Here is a 12409-nt window from a genome sequence, read left to right on the forward strand (position 1 = left end):
GGTGGGGAGGAAGGCTGCTCCTCCTCCTCCTCTCTTGAAGAGAGGAAGAAGCCCCAGGGCCTGGCTGCTGCATTGGATTGCCCGGAGCTCATCCCCCTCCTCCCGGGGCTCTGGTTTGGGGGTGCCCCGGGCTGGCTCCCCCGTTTCTGCACCAGGGGCGTTCTCCCGGCTCGCCCAGCAGCAGCGCAGCCCCTCTGGAGCAGAGACACAACTTTGGCGTCTCTGAGGGGACGTGAGACGCTCCTCCAACGCCTCTGGCGAATTTGCACGGATCCAAGGGCACCTGATCCAGCACGAAATTCCCTCTGCCATGGATCCGGGGAAGACTCTGCTCCGCCGGGAGCTCCCTCCGTGCCCGGTGCTGAGCGGTGAGTGAGGCTGTGCCGGTGTCCCAGCACCCCTGGGGGCGTGGGCGCGGCTCTGGTGTGCTCATCTACCCCAAAGGAGTTTTTCCCCTTCTGCTTTTGGGGAGCTGCTGGTTACTGGATGAGGCTGCTGGCGTTTCCGGGGGGATTTGGCCGTTTAGGGGAGGCTGTAGGGTTGTTCAGTGCTGAGCTGGAGGGGATGGGACGTGGGATGCTCCCGAGGGCTGAAGGAGCTGCTGCCTCCACCTGGATGGGATTGAGGCCTCTCCTCTCCCCCTCTCTTCCCTCTCCAGTCCTTCGTTCTCCTTGGACAGACTCAGATCCTCCCCTGGGCCGCCGGGAGGGAAGCGGGGGCTCGGCACAGCTCCGGCACGTTCCTGATGGTGGGATCGGAGGGATTTGGGGATTCCTGTTCCCCCAGTGCCGGATCCTGGGCCCTGCCAGGGAACCTTTCCCTGGAGCAGCTCCCGAAGCCGTCCTGGCTGCTCGGAGGAGCCGCGGTGAGCGACCCCAGCCCCGCAGGCACCGCGCCCGTGAGCTCCCGGGCCGCGTCCCTGTGCCCGTCCCAGGGGAGCAGGGACAGGGCACGGCTGTGACACCTCCCGGGACTCGACGCCTCCCTTTGATCTCCGGCAGTCCGTGACCCCTCCCGGCCCGGCCTTTGGGGAAGCTGGGATGGATCCCCTTGGGATCAGTCCCTGTAACTCTTTACGTGCCAGCGTGGGAGAGCAGGGGGACAGGGCTGCTCCTCCTGGCGGGCCCGTCCCTGCCAGAGGGGTTTTCCCAACAGTGCCGCGGACAGGTTTGGGTTTGGCTGTGATTTCCCAAGGCTCCTCCCTGGTCCTGCCTCATCCCTTTGGAGCCGGATATGGGCCATGGGGAGAGGGGACAAGGGACACCCAGGCTCCTGCATCAGCCATTCCCGGGGCAGGGACGGGCTCAGCCCCTGTGGGACACCCCAGATCCCCAGGAGAGGCTCCTCTCCATGCAGGGAGGGGTGCAGCCAGCCCTGAGTGCTCCCCCAGGCTCTGAGGTCCCCAAGGTGGGGTCAGGATGCTTTGTTGTGGCCCTGGCTGCTGTCGGAGCCCAGCTTAGGGATCAACTCATCACCTTTAATTACCGAGAGCGTTGATTGGCCCTAACCTTTCCCAGGAGCCTGGAGCATTGCTGGGGTGGCTCTGGGCCCGGCCAGGTCCTGGCTCCCCGTGCAGGAGACTGGGGGATGCTCTGGATTTACTGCAGGGTTGTTTCACTGTGGAAGGGCGGGGTGCTCCCTGCCACCCCCCAGATCCTCCCCTGGCTCAGTCCAGAGGGATAATGAGGGGCACAGCCCCAGAGAGGCCCTGCAGGGTTTTGGGGTGAAGCACCTCCTGCCCCACAGGGGTCTGGGGGGCTTCAGGTCCCACAGCTCCGGGTCCCACCAGGGCTGGGGGGGTCACAGGACGCCCTCATTCCTGTGATGTTTTCTGTGTTTGGGCCTCGGCAGCTCCCTGGTTTCGAGCCTGGCCTCGGGGCCATGGGGAAGGGTCTCTGCTGAGCTTTGGGGGTGCTCTGGAGTTTGGGGGTGCTCTGGGGTGGGTTGGAGCTCCCTGGTGTGAGCTGGAGTCACACAGGGTCCAGCCTAGCCCCGTTTGTAGGGTCAGCCCAGCTCTCCCAGTGCAGCCATGCTCAGTCCCATCTCCTTCCTCTTTCATGAAGAAACTGAGGAAAAAAATGTATCAGTAACTAAAGGCATGGGTCTCCAAGGGGTGCAGGGTCCTCTGGCCCTGTCACCTCCTGCCCCTGCCTGGGAGCAGTGACAGCAACGTCCCCGGCTGTCCCCAGGGCTCCTTTCCCTCGGGAGATGTGCGGCAGCCCCGGGAGACGGCAGCGGGGGCTGGGGAATGCCGGTCCGGGAACGTGAGCCGGGTACCAAACCCTGCCGGGCCCGGCGGGGCTCTGGGAGCCGGGCACTGCTCCCTTCCCGAGCCCTCGGAGGCTCTAACACGGCTCCAGTGCGTTCTGTGCCCGAGTCCCGGCCCCGGTGGGTTCTGTGCCCGAGTCCCGGCCCCGGTGGGTTCTGTGCCCGTGTCCTGGCTCTGGTGTGTTCTGTGCCCGTGTCCTGGCTCCGGTGTGTTCTGTGCCCGTGGCCCGGCCCCGGTGGGCTCTGTGCCCATGGCCCGGGCCCTCCGCGCTCTCCCGGAGCTGGGGCCGGTCCCAGTCTCGCCTCCCGGCCGGCTCTGGGTCAGTTTTGCCGCTGTTCTGCTCCTGGAGGTTCAGCCCCGGCACTCGGGAGATGGGGAGCGGGGATTGGAGCCCTGCAAATGCGGCTGGGCTCTCCTGGGAGCACGGGGATGTACTCCCTGCATCCTCCCTCCCCTCCTCATCCTCCCCAGCCAGCCCGAGGCTCCCTTGGCTCGGGAGCTGCTGGAGAAGCGTTTCTCCTCAGGAAGGGGCCGTGGCCCTGCCGGTGTCACCCCGGCCCTGCTGGTCCCTGCAGGGCTCCGGAGCCACCGCCCGGCTGTGGAGGGAGGAGTGGAGCCGTCCCCATGCCCTGGACCGTTCCTGGCTTCTCCCTCTTGTTTTGTGCCATTCCCAACTTCTCCCTCTTGTTTTGTGCCGTTCCTGGCTTCTCCCTCTTGTTTTGTGCCATTCCCAGCTTCTCCCTCTTGTTTTGTGCCGTTCCTGGCTTCTCCCTCTTGTTTTGTGCCATTCCCAGCTTCTCCCTCTTGTTTTGTGCTATTCTCAGGTTTCCACCCATGTTTTGAGCCATTCCCATCTTTCCCACGTGTGTTTTGCGCCATTCCCCATTTTCCACCTGAGTTTTGTGCCATTCCTGACTTCTCACCCTTGTTTTGTACCATTCCCAATGTTTTTTGCTATTCCCAATTTCCCACCCACATTTTGTATCATTCCCAGTTTTTCACCTGTGTTTTGAGCCAATCCCAGTTTTCCACACCAATTTTGTGCCATTTCTAGTTTTCTGCTTTGGTTTCATGTGATTCCCAGCTTTCCCACCCATATTTTGTACCATTACCATCTTTCCCACACGTTTTATGCCATTGCCAGTTTTCCCCCTTGTTTTTTGTCATTTCCAGTTTCTTCCCCTGTGGTTTGTGCCATTCCCAACTTCTGCCCCTTGTTTTGTGCCATTCCCATCTTTCCCACCCATGGTTTGTGCCATTCCCAGGTTTCCACACGTGTTTTGAGCCATTCTGATCTTTCCCACGTGTTTTTTGTGCCATTCCTGATTTTCCACCTGAGTTTTGTTCCATTCCTGGCTTCTTCCTCTTGTTTTATGCCATTCCCAGTTTCCCACCTGTGGTCTGTGCTATTCCCAGCTTTTCCACCTGAGTTTTGTGCCATTCCCGACTTCTCCCCCTTGTTTTGTACCATTCCCAATGTTTTGTGCTATTTCCATTTTCCCACCCATATTTTGTAACTTTCCCAGTTTTTCACCCAGGTTTTGTGCCATTCCCAATTTCCCACTCATATTTTGTGCCATTCTCAGCTTTCCCACCTGACTTTTGTGCCAATCCCAGCATGTGTTTTGAACCATTCCCAGTTTCCCACCCGTGTTTTATGCTGTTCCCGGTTCCTCCCTCCGTGTTTTGTGCCATTCCCATCTTTTCCACACGTATTTTGTGCCATTTCCCAGTTTCCCATCCATATTTTGAGCCATTCCCAGTTTTCCACCTGAGTTTTGTGCCATTCCCAACTTTTCCACTCATGTTTTCTTGCCATTCCCAGCTTCCTCACCTGACTTTTGTGCCAATCCCAGCTTGTGTTTTGAACCATTCCCAGTTTTCCCCCTGGTTTTATGCCATTCCCAGTTTCCCCCCCTGAGTTTTGAGCCATTCCCAGTTTCCCACCCATATTTTGAGCCATTCCCAGTTTTCCCATCCATGTTTTGTGCCATTCCCATCTTTCCCACCCATATTTTGAGCCATTCCCAGTTTTCCCATCCGTGTTTTGAGCCATTCCCAGTTTTCCCATCCGTGTTTTGAGCCATTCCCAGTTTTCCCCGTCCTGTGCCATTCCCAGTTTTTGCCCCGCATTTTGTGCCATTCCCAGTTTTCCCCATCCTGTGCCATTCCCAGTTTCCCTCCCTGCCCCGGGCAGGGTCCAGCAGTCCCTCCCCTCCCCCGGAGCGGAGCTGGGGCTGGGAGCTTTGCATGCCCACTCCTCCCTCTCTCCCCATTAATTAATTTGACATTTACGCCAAGCTCCTCGTGCAGAGCTCTCCGTGAGCAGCTCCAGGACGGGAATTCCAGCTGGGAGGGAGGGACGCGGCCGGATCCAGGCTGAGGAGGCTCCTGGGGGCAGCACCTGCCCCCCAAACTCCGTTCTGGAACCTTCTGTGGTCAGGAAGGAACAGGACGTGGTGGTGGGAAGGTGAAAGCATTTTTAGAGCCGGCTCTTTCAAGGATTTTTATTAAAACTGACCCAAAAAAGTTAATTCTGGGCTGGTTGAGCCAGCATTGAACCTGAGTGTGGCTCTGCTGAGGGGACAGCATCGATCTGGGGGGACCCAAACCTCCTTTTCCACCTCAGCATCCCAGAGCAGCTCCCAGCTCCCTCCAGGCTGGACTGGGATGTGCTGGGACGGACTGGGATGGACTGGAACATGCTGGGATGGATTGGGATGGACTGGAACATGCTGGGATGGACTGGGACGTGCTAGGATGTGCTGGGATATACTGGGACGTGCTGGGATGTGCTAGGATATACAGGGACGGGCTGGGACGGACTGGGATGGATTGGGATGGACTGGGATGTGGTGGGATATACTGGGATGGGCTGGGATGGATTGGGATGGATGGGGATGGACTGGGCCGTTCCCTCTGCCCTGCCCACGAGCCCGGCTGTGTTTTCATCTCTGTGGCCGCACAAAAGCCTCTCCCTCCTCCCTCAGCACAGTTTGGCCACGGCTCAAACTCTTTTGAGATAAAAATAACAGCAGCAACCTCAGGGCTGCTGTTTCTGCCCCGGCTGGGGGAGAAATTTGGATAATTTTAGGGAAAAAAAGGGGGAAAACCTCAATGTGGGGGAGGCTGGGTGCAAATCCCCCCTGGCTGCAGCCCCAAAGGGGGTTCTGGAGTGGGGAGGAGGAGGCTGGAGCCAGGGAAAACTGGGAAAAGCTGGGAAAACTGGGAAAAGCCTCATCTCCCAGGCAGCACGGAGCACAACTTGTTGGCAAAACACTTTGTTTGCCAAAAAAATGATGTTTTCTGGAGGAGGAGGAGGAGGGGAATGGAGCCGGTTCAGGAGCTGCTGAGGGAAGGGGGGGCCTGGCTGAGGGTTTGGGGGGGCTGGGAGGGAAACTCAGGCTGCAAATGTCAAAAATCCAACGCAGGGCCGTGTTTTGGGGCAGGGGAGTGGGAGTCTGGGGCCAGAACGAGCATTTAAAGGAGTAAAAAAATCTTATTTATTTCTCATTTCTGCAAGTTAAGCTGGAAGGGAACAGAAAATCGCTGTGTTTGTGTCCCTGCCCGAGCAGCTGTCCCTGCAGAGGCAGCAGGTCTGGGAGCACACAGGGAGCTTTGCTTCCCCAAACTTGGTGTTAATCCACCATTCCCAGGTTTTTCAATGCAAGTTTGGGCTCCTCACAACTTTTCCAGGCGCTGGGAGTGGCCCTTGTGTCCCTGCAGAGCTTCTCCATGTACCCAATGAAAACCAAGCAGAAAATATCTGGATAATGTAATTTTTTCCCCACTTTTGGAGGTTTTTTGGGCAATGGCATCATCCAGGTTTTCCTTTCCCCTCTCCCCCGGGCTCCAGTGCCAGGTGAGGGAGGTGTGGGGATCTCCTGGACCTGGGATCAGGGGCTGGAGCTGGGGCAGCGCCTGGGGCAGCCTGGGCTGCTCCAAAGGCCCAGATCCAGCCCAGAGGGAAATCCTGGATCTGCCAGGGATTGGGGGATGGAATGGGGGATTTTAGGCACCTGAGACCCCTGGAGGTAGCTCCGAGGGTGAGGTTTCTTTTTGGGGTGATTTTGGGGTGATTCTGGGCTTTGGTGCCACCACTGCCTTTGTCACCTCCTCCTCCAGAAATAATCCAGGATTTCACCATTCCCATCTCCTGCCCAGCCCGGGCTGTGTGTGGGGGGGCTCTGATGAGCACTAATTAAGCTCTAATTATCCCCCAGGGGCAGCAGGTCAGTGCCCTCTGTGCTGACAGGTGTTAATTACCCTGGTGTTAATTAGGGAGAGTGCTGATGGGGATATTGGGGGTCCATCAGGGACTCCAGGGCAGAGAACTGGGATGAAATGGGATGAACTGGGATCCTGGGCAGGTTTTAGTGCCAAGGGGCCTCTTCACCCCCCACAGGCTCCTTTGGGATTTGGGAACCTCATCCCACTGGGACACTCGGGGTCTGAAATCCCAGAGCCACCGAATTCCTCTGCTTTGTTTTCTCTGGAGGAGCCGCTTCTCCTAAATTATCAATCATGAACTGGTGCAGGTGGGAGCTGGGATGGGCTCCCCTGGATCCTGGGATCGGGGGTGGCTCTGGATCCCAGGATCCCCCTGTGACCCTGGGTCCCAGGACTGCCCCATGGCCCTGGGACAGTTCCTGCAGCATTGGGGGCCCAGGGCTGGGCAGGAGCCCCTGGATTTTGGGGTGTTCCCAGTGCTGGAATTGGGGTGGCCCAGCCAATTCTCCCCCTTTGCCCTCCTGCCTTTAATTGGGATTAATTGTTTATAATAATTGGGATTAATTAATCCTCCTCCATGTTGGAGGGCTGGGCCCTCTGCATGGCCAGGCCCTGGCAGGGTGTCCCCAAGTGTCCCACAGATGTCCCTAAAGCCACCAGGGCGATGCCCAGGGGTGCAGTGGGAAGATGCTGGTGGGATCTGTGGCTGGGGTGCCGGGATGGGAGCAGATCCTGGATTTGCAGCATCCTGAATCCCTTTATTTTCCATGGCAAGAGCTCTTCAGCAGCCAGGAGGAGGAGGAGGAGGAAAGAGAGAGGGAGTGTGGCGCGGCTGGGTGGTCAGGGAGGGACATTGTCCCTCATGGGGATGTCCCTGTGTCCATAGGGATCCCCTGATCCAAGAGGAGATGGGAACTCCTGGGAGGGGATGGGGCTGCAGGGAGCAGCAGCTCCAGCCCCTCTCTCCCACCCACCGCAGGAGTTTGGGGCTGACCTGGGACTCGTTGGGGCTGCCTGCTCAGGAGCTGCTTCCAGCCCTGGGGCACCTGGGAACTGTGCTGGGAGGGGATCTGGGAGGAGCATTCCCGTGAGCTCTTCTGTGCAGGTTCTGACCGAGATTTGGTAAAAATCCTTCATTTCTCTGCGGGTTTGGGGATTTCTTTCGCAAGGAGTTTTGTGGCTGCTGGTCCCACTGGCCTGGGGTGAGGCTGAGGGTCTGCCTAGGACCATCCCAGAGGCAGGGGAGTCCCAGGAACCCAACTGAGGGATTTTCCTGCTGGTTTTCCTGCTGATCTCACCCCAACATTCCCAATTGCTCTCACCAGCTCAGCCAGTGCTGACTCTGTGATCCCAGTGCTGGAACTCCTGGATGAAAACATTGCCAAGGCCCAGCCAGGCAGCTGCTGATGCTGCCAGGGGTTCCAGGGCAGGAAGAGGAGTGGGATTGGGATGCAGAGCTGGCTCCCAGCCCGTTCCCCTCCCTGCACCCACCCCTGGATGGGGGAGTGCCTGCTGCCCCTGGGCCTCCCTGTCCTTTTCTCCTCCCCCATCCCATCCCATCCCATCCCATCCCATCCCATCCCATCCCATCCCATCCCATCCCATCCCATCCCATCCCTCCAGCCGAGTTTTCCTGGTGGGCTGGGTCAGATCAGGGTGTGAGGAGCAGGGATGGGAGAGGAGTGGGCTGGACACTGGGGGCTGGCAGGAAGGAACCATTTCATCCCTCCTGCTCCACTTCAGATGCTCCAAGGGGTGAATTCCTCATTCCCAGAAAATTCTTTTGGAGCAATTGGATCTGGAGCAATTCTTTTGGTGCTTGGATTTTGGTGAGGAGCCGCAGAGCAGCAGCTGGGCTGGCCCTGAGCCTCTCAGCCTCATCCTCTTTGCTCTGGGTTCGGCCTTAAAACCCCAAATCTGCCCCAGCACAGGTGGGATTCCCACACGTTCCTGATGCTGTCAGGGAGCAGCGGGATCGGGGCTGACCCGGGCGGGGCTGGCACCCAAAACCCCAAATCGCTGCTGCAGGCAGGGCCGGATCCCTCCTCAGCGCGCAATTCCAGCTGCTCCCAACGCTCCAGCCGGAGTTTGCCTGCAGCTATAAATACCTCGGAGCGCAGCAAAGCCCCCGGAGGGTTTCGGCTCTATATTTAGGCTCCTGCAGCACAAAGCCATATTGCACGGAGGCTGGGCAGTGGGATCTCCTTCTAGGAACTGGGTGGAGGAGAGGACAGGAGCACAGGGGTGTGATGGAGCCTTTCCATGTGGATCCGGGGCTGGATCCTCCCCCTGCAGCCGCTGTCCCATCCCGGAGCTCCAATCTGGGCTTGTCTTCTCCCAATCCCCAGCAGAAGTTGCTGCCTGAGCGTGGAGAGAAAGGGACATCAAACATTTATAGGCCTTGTGAATCGTCAAGGAAATGCCTGGCTCTGTTAAAATAGCAGCAGCAATTAGAGGAGAGGGAATAAAAAAAAAAAAAAGCAGCCAAACTCCACATCCACGGCTCGTGTGTTCCCCCAGCGTTTCCCTGTCCTCAGTTGGGGTCACAGCTCCGGGCTGGGCTCCCCAGGCCCAGCTGGGGATGGGACAAGCTCTGAACCCCCCCAGACCTGACCTCGTGGCTCTCCAAACACGTCCCAGGCTCAGTTCTGGCCTCGGCTGAAAGGGCAGCAAGAAGTTAATTGGGTTCCTTCTCCTTTCGAGGTTTTGGAGCGGGGTTGGTGCTTCCTGCTCACCTCGGCTGGCTCCTGATTAGGGAAACACCAAATCTGAACTTCCCCGGCACCTCGCTGGGGTTTATCCCGTCCTGCCCCTCACCCAGGGGGAGGACGGGGTGGGAGGTGAAGGAAAACAGCCAAACCCCGAGGAGAAGGGGAATTTTGCTGCTGCTTTGTGTGACCCAGGATCTTCCAGAGGAAAAATCCGCTGCTTCTCCAGAGGGCAGCAGGGCAGGAAGGTCACCCTCGCCTGCTCAAGCTTTGCACTTCTCTGCATAAAAATCAGGGCTTTGGTGATTTTTCATTGTTTTTTCTCTCTGGCAAAGGTTAGAAGCTGAATGAGGAGCAGAGCGAGCTCTGGAGTGAGGAGGAGGATCAGGGTCCAGGGCTGGGTGTGGATCTGAGCTCTGCCTGCCCCAAGGTTTTGGGAACTGGGGCTTGTCCGGCACAGCTCAGAGCTGGTGGGGAAAGGAGGAAAGAAAATTCCTGGAGGGGAAATCCAGGGAGGAAGAGCTGGACTGGGAGAAGCAGCCAAAGGGTGCAGGGGCCACAGGGACCTGCAGGGACCCATTTTCCTGGTGCTGCTGATGTGTAGGGAAGGGTTTGCCAAGGAAGAGAAGAACTCAGCTGGTGGGATTGAGGGTGAGCCTGGCTGGACTTGAAAATGAGGGGTCAGTTGGTGTTTTGGGCTCAGGAATTGGCTTTGTTTGCTTTGGGAATGTGAAAAACATGTCCACTCGCCTGTGAAAAGTCAAAAAAGGACAAGAGGAGACAAGGACCACAGAGCAAAGGTTATTAGGGCCTGGTGCATCTGGGCACTGAGCCAAGAGCACACTGTTATCTTCGGGGATAGCCCTTAAATACCTTTTAATGACATCAGCCTGTTGCATATTCATAGACCCTTATGCATATCCATAAACCAGTTTACATTTCCAGGAACTATTTTACACGGCCCCTCCTCGGATCTGCCTTTTTAGAGCGTGTGAATTCCTTGGCTGTGGTTTCAGTCCATTCCCATCCCCTCCAGTTCTGGGCCTGGCCCTCACTGCCTTCAGCCGGTGAGTGCTGATGGCGGCAGATGTGTCCAGGTGTGCTCATCCTGTGTGCATTGGCTGTTATCCCATCCCAGCAGGCATTTAACACAGCACACTGAGATCAGCTATTGCACTGAGCTTCATGAGCAACAGAAATAAAATCTGTGTCTTTAGAGCAAAGTTATTTACCACACATATAAAATCCATTTTAACCTTTGCAAAAAGCCAATATTATAATATGTATCTATAGCAGGGAGCAATGCTCCTTCCCAATGGGGTCACCCAGCCATGGAACACACAGGAAAATCTTCCCTGTGTGAAATCAGAGCTCTAGGTGCTTCCTTCACCCCCTGGGCTCTGAGAGCTTCCATGGTCCCATCTTTAAGATTTTCCTGCTGGCGTCAGAGCTGGAGGTGTTTTTCCAAGCACAAGGTGGATCCTGCAGCTCTTGGAGTGGAGAATTTGAGGAAAACCTGGTTTGTGGTGGGGGATGGTCACTGCAGGGGGACAATCTGCCCTGCTCTTCACAGAGCCTGGAGCATCCCCTGGAGGAATCAGCTGAGGATGGGCTGGAAAAGGAGCAGCTTCTCCTGCTGGAGGCTGCCAGGGAGCCCCGGTGCCCTGGGCTCTCATTCCCTTGGCATGGAGCTCTCCCTGCTCTCATTTTCCTCCTGCTCTGCTGGGCTGGGGGTGGAGCTGGTGAGGCTGGGGCCAGGCCTGGCTGGGGGGTGTTGGGAGCCATTTCCACATGGGAATTCTGGTACCTGGCCCTGTACTGGGAATGCTGGGACCCGTTCCCATGTGGACATCCTGGTGCCCCTTCCCCTGGCAGGATCCTGGTGCCCATTCCTGTGCCAGGATCCTAGTGCCCATTCCCATGGCAGAATCCTGGTCCATCTGACATTCCTATGTAGAGATGTTGGTGCCCATTCCCATGGCATGCCTCATCCTATCTGACATTCCCATGAATCTGGTGCCCATTCCCTTGTGGGGATTGGTATTCCCATGGGGTCCCGTTCCCATGTAGATCTTGGTGCCCATTCCCATGGCAGGATCCTGGTGCCCATGGCAGGATCCTGGTCCATCTGACATTCCCAGGTGGAGATCCTGGTGCCCATTCCCTTGTGGGGATCCTTGGTGCCCATTCCCATGGCAGGGTCTGGTGCCCGTTCCCATGTAGGGATCTTGGTGTCCATTCCCCTGGAAGGATCCTGGTGCCCATGGCAGGATCCTGGTCCATCTGACATTCCCATGTGGAGATCCTGGTGCCCATTCCCTTGTGGGGATCCTGGTGCCCATTCCCATGTGGAGATCCTGGTGCCCATTCCCATGGCAGGATCCTGATGCCCATTCCCATGTAGGGATCTTGGTGCCCATTCCCATGTGGAGATCCTGGTGCCCATTCCCATGTGAGGATCCTGGTGCCCATTCCCATGTGGAGATCCTGATGTCCATTCCCATGTGGAGATCCTGGTGTCCATTCCCATGTGGGGATCCTTGGTGCCCATTGCCATGTGGAGATCCTGGTGCCCATTCCCATGTGGAGATCCTGATGTCCATTCCCATGTGGAGATCCTGGTGTCCATTCCCATGTGAGGATCCTGGTGTCCATTCCCATGTGAGGATCCTGGTGCCCATTGCCATGTGGAGATCCTGGTGCCCATTCCCATGTGGAGATCCTGATGTCCATTCCCATGTGGGGATCCTTGGTGCCCATTCCCATGTGGAGATCCTGATGTCCATTCCCATGTGAGGATCCTGGTGCCCATTCCCCTGGCAGGATCCCAGTCCATCTGACATTCCCACTGCTGACATTCTGGTCCCTGTTCCCCACCCATTGCCGTGTTGGGCACTGCTCTGACCCCCCCAGGAGGACCCCCCCAGTTTCTCCTCCCTCTTTCCCTCCGTGGCAGGGCAGGACATTTCTGTCCCTCCCTTCTGTCACCTCCTGAGGTGCTCTCAGCTGACCTGAGCTGCTCTGGGAACCGAGGCCCCAGGTGCAGTGAAACCCCCTCACAATTTGTTTATTCCTCACCTGTTCCCAGCCTGGATCCCAGAGCTGCCAGAGCTGGGTTTGGTTTTCCCTCTCCAACAAAAAATTTTAATTCCCCAGCAAGGCTGGGAGCATTGGGCAGCTCAGGACAGGTGACAGCAAACAT

The 12409-nt window shown here is 57.5% G+C and overlaps 1 protein-coding gene across 1 annotated transcript in view; it reads left to right on the plus strand.

Annotated features, from left to right (window-relative positions):
• SDC3 (syndecan 3) overlaps positions 1–12409 on the plus strand; it is a 50900-nt gene that overhangs the window by 1256 nt on the left and 37235 nt on the right. The window lies entirely within an intron of this gene.

The sequence above is a fragment of the Camarhynchus parvulus genome, chromosome 23 (genome assembly GCF_901933205.1).
Source record: "Camarhynchus parvulus chromosome 23, STF_HiC, whole genome shotgun sequence".
NCBI lineage: Eukaryota > Metazoa > Chordata > Aves > Passeriformes > Thraupidae > Camarhynchus > Camarhynchus parvulus.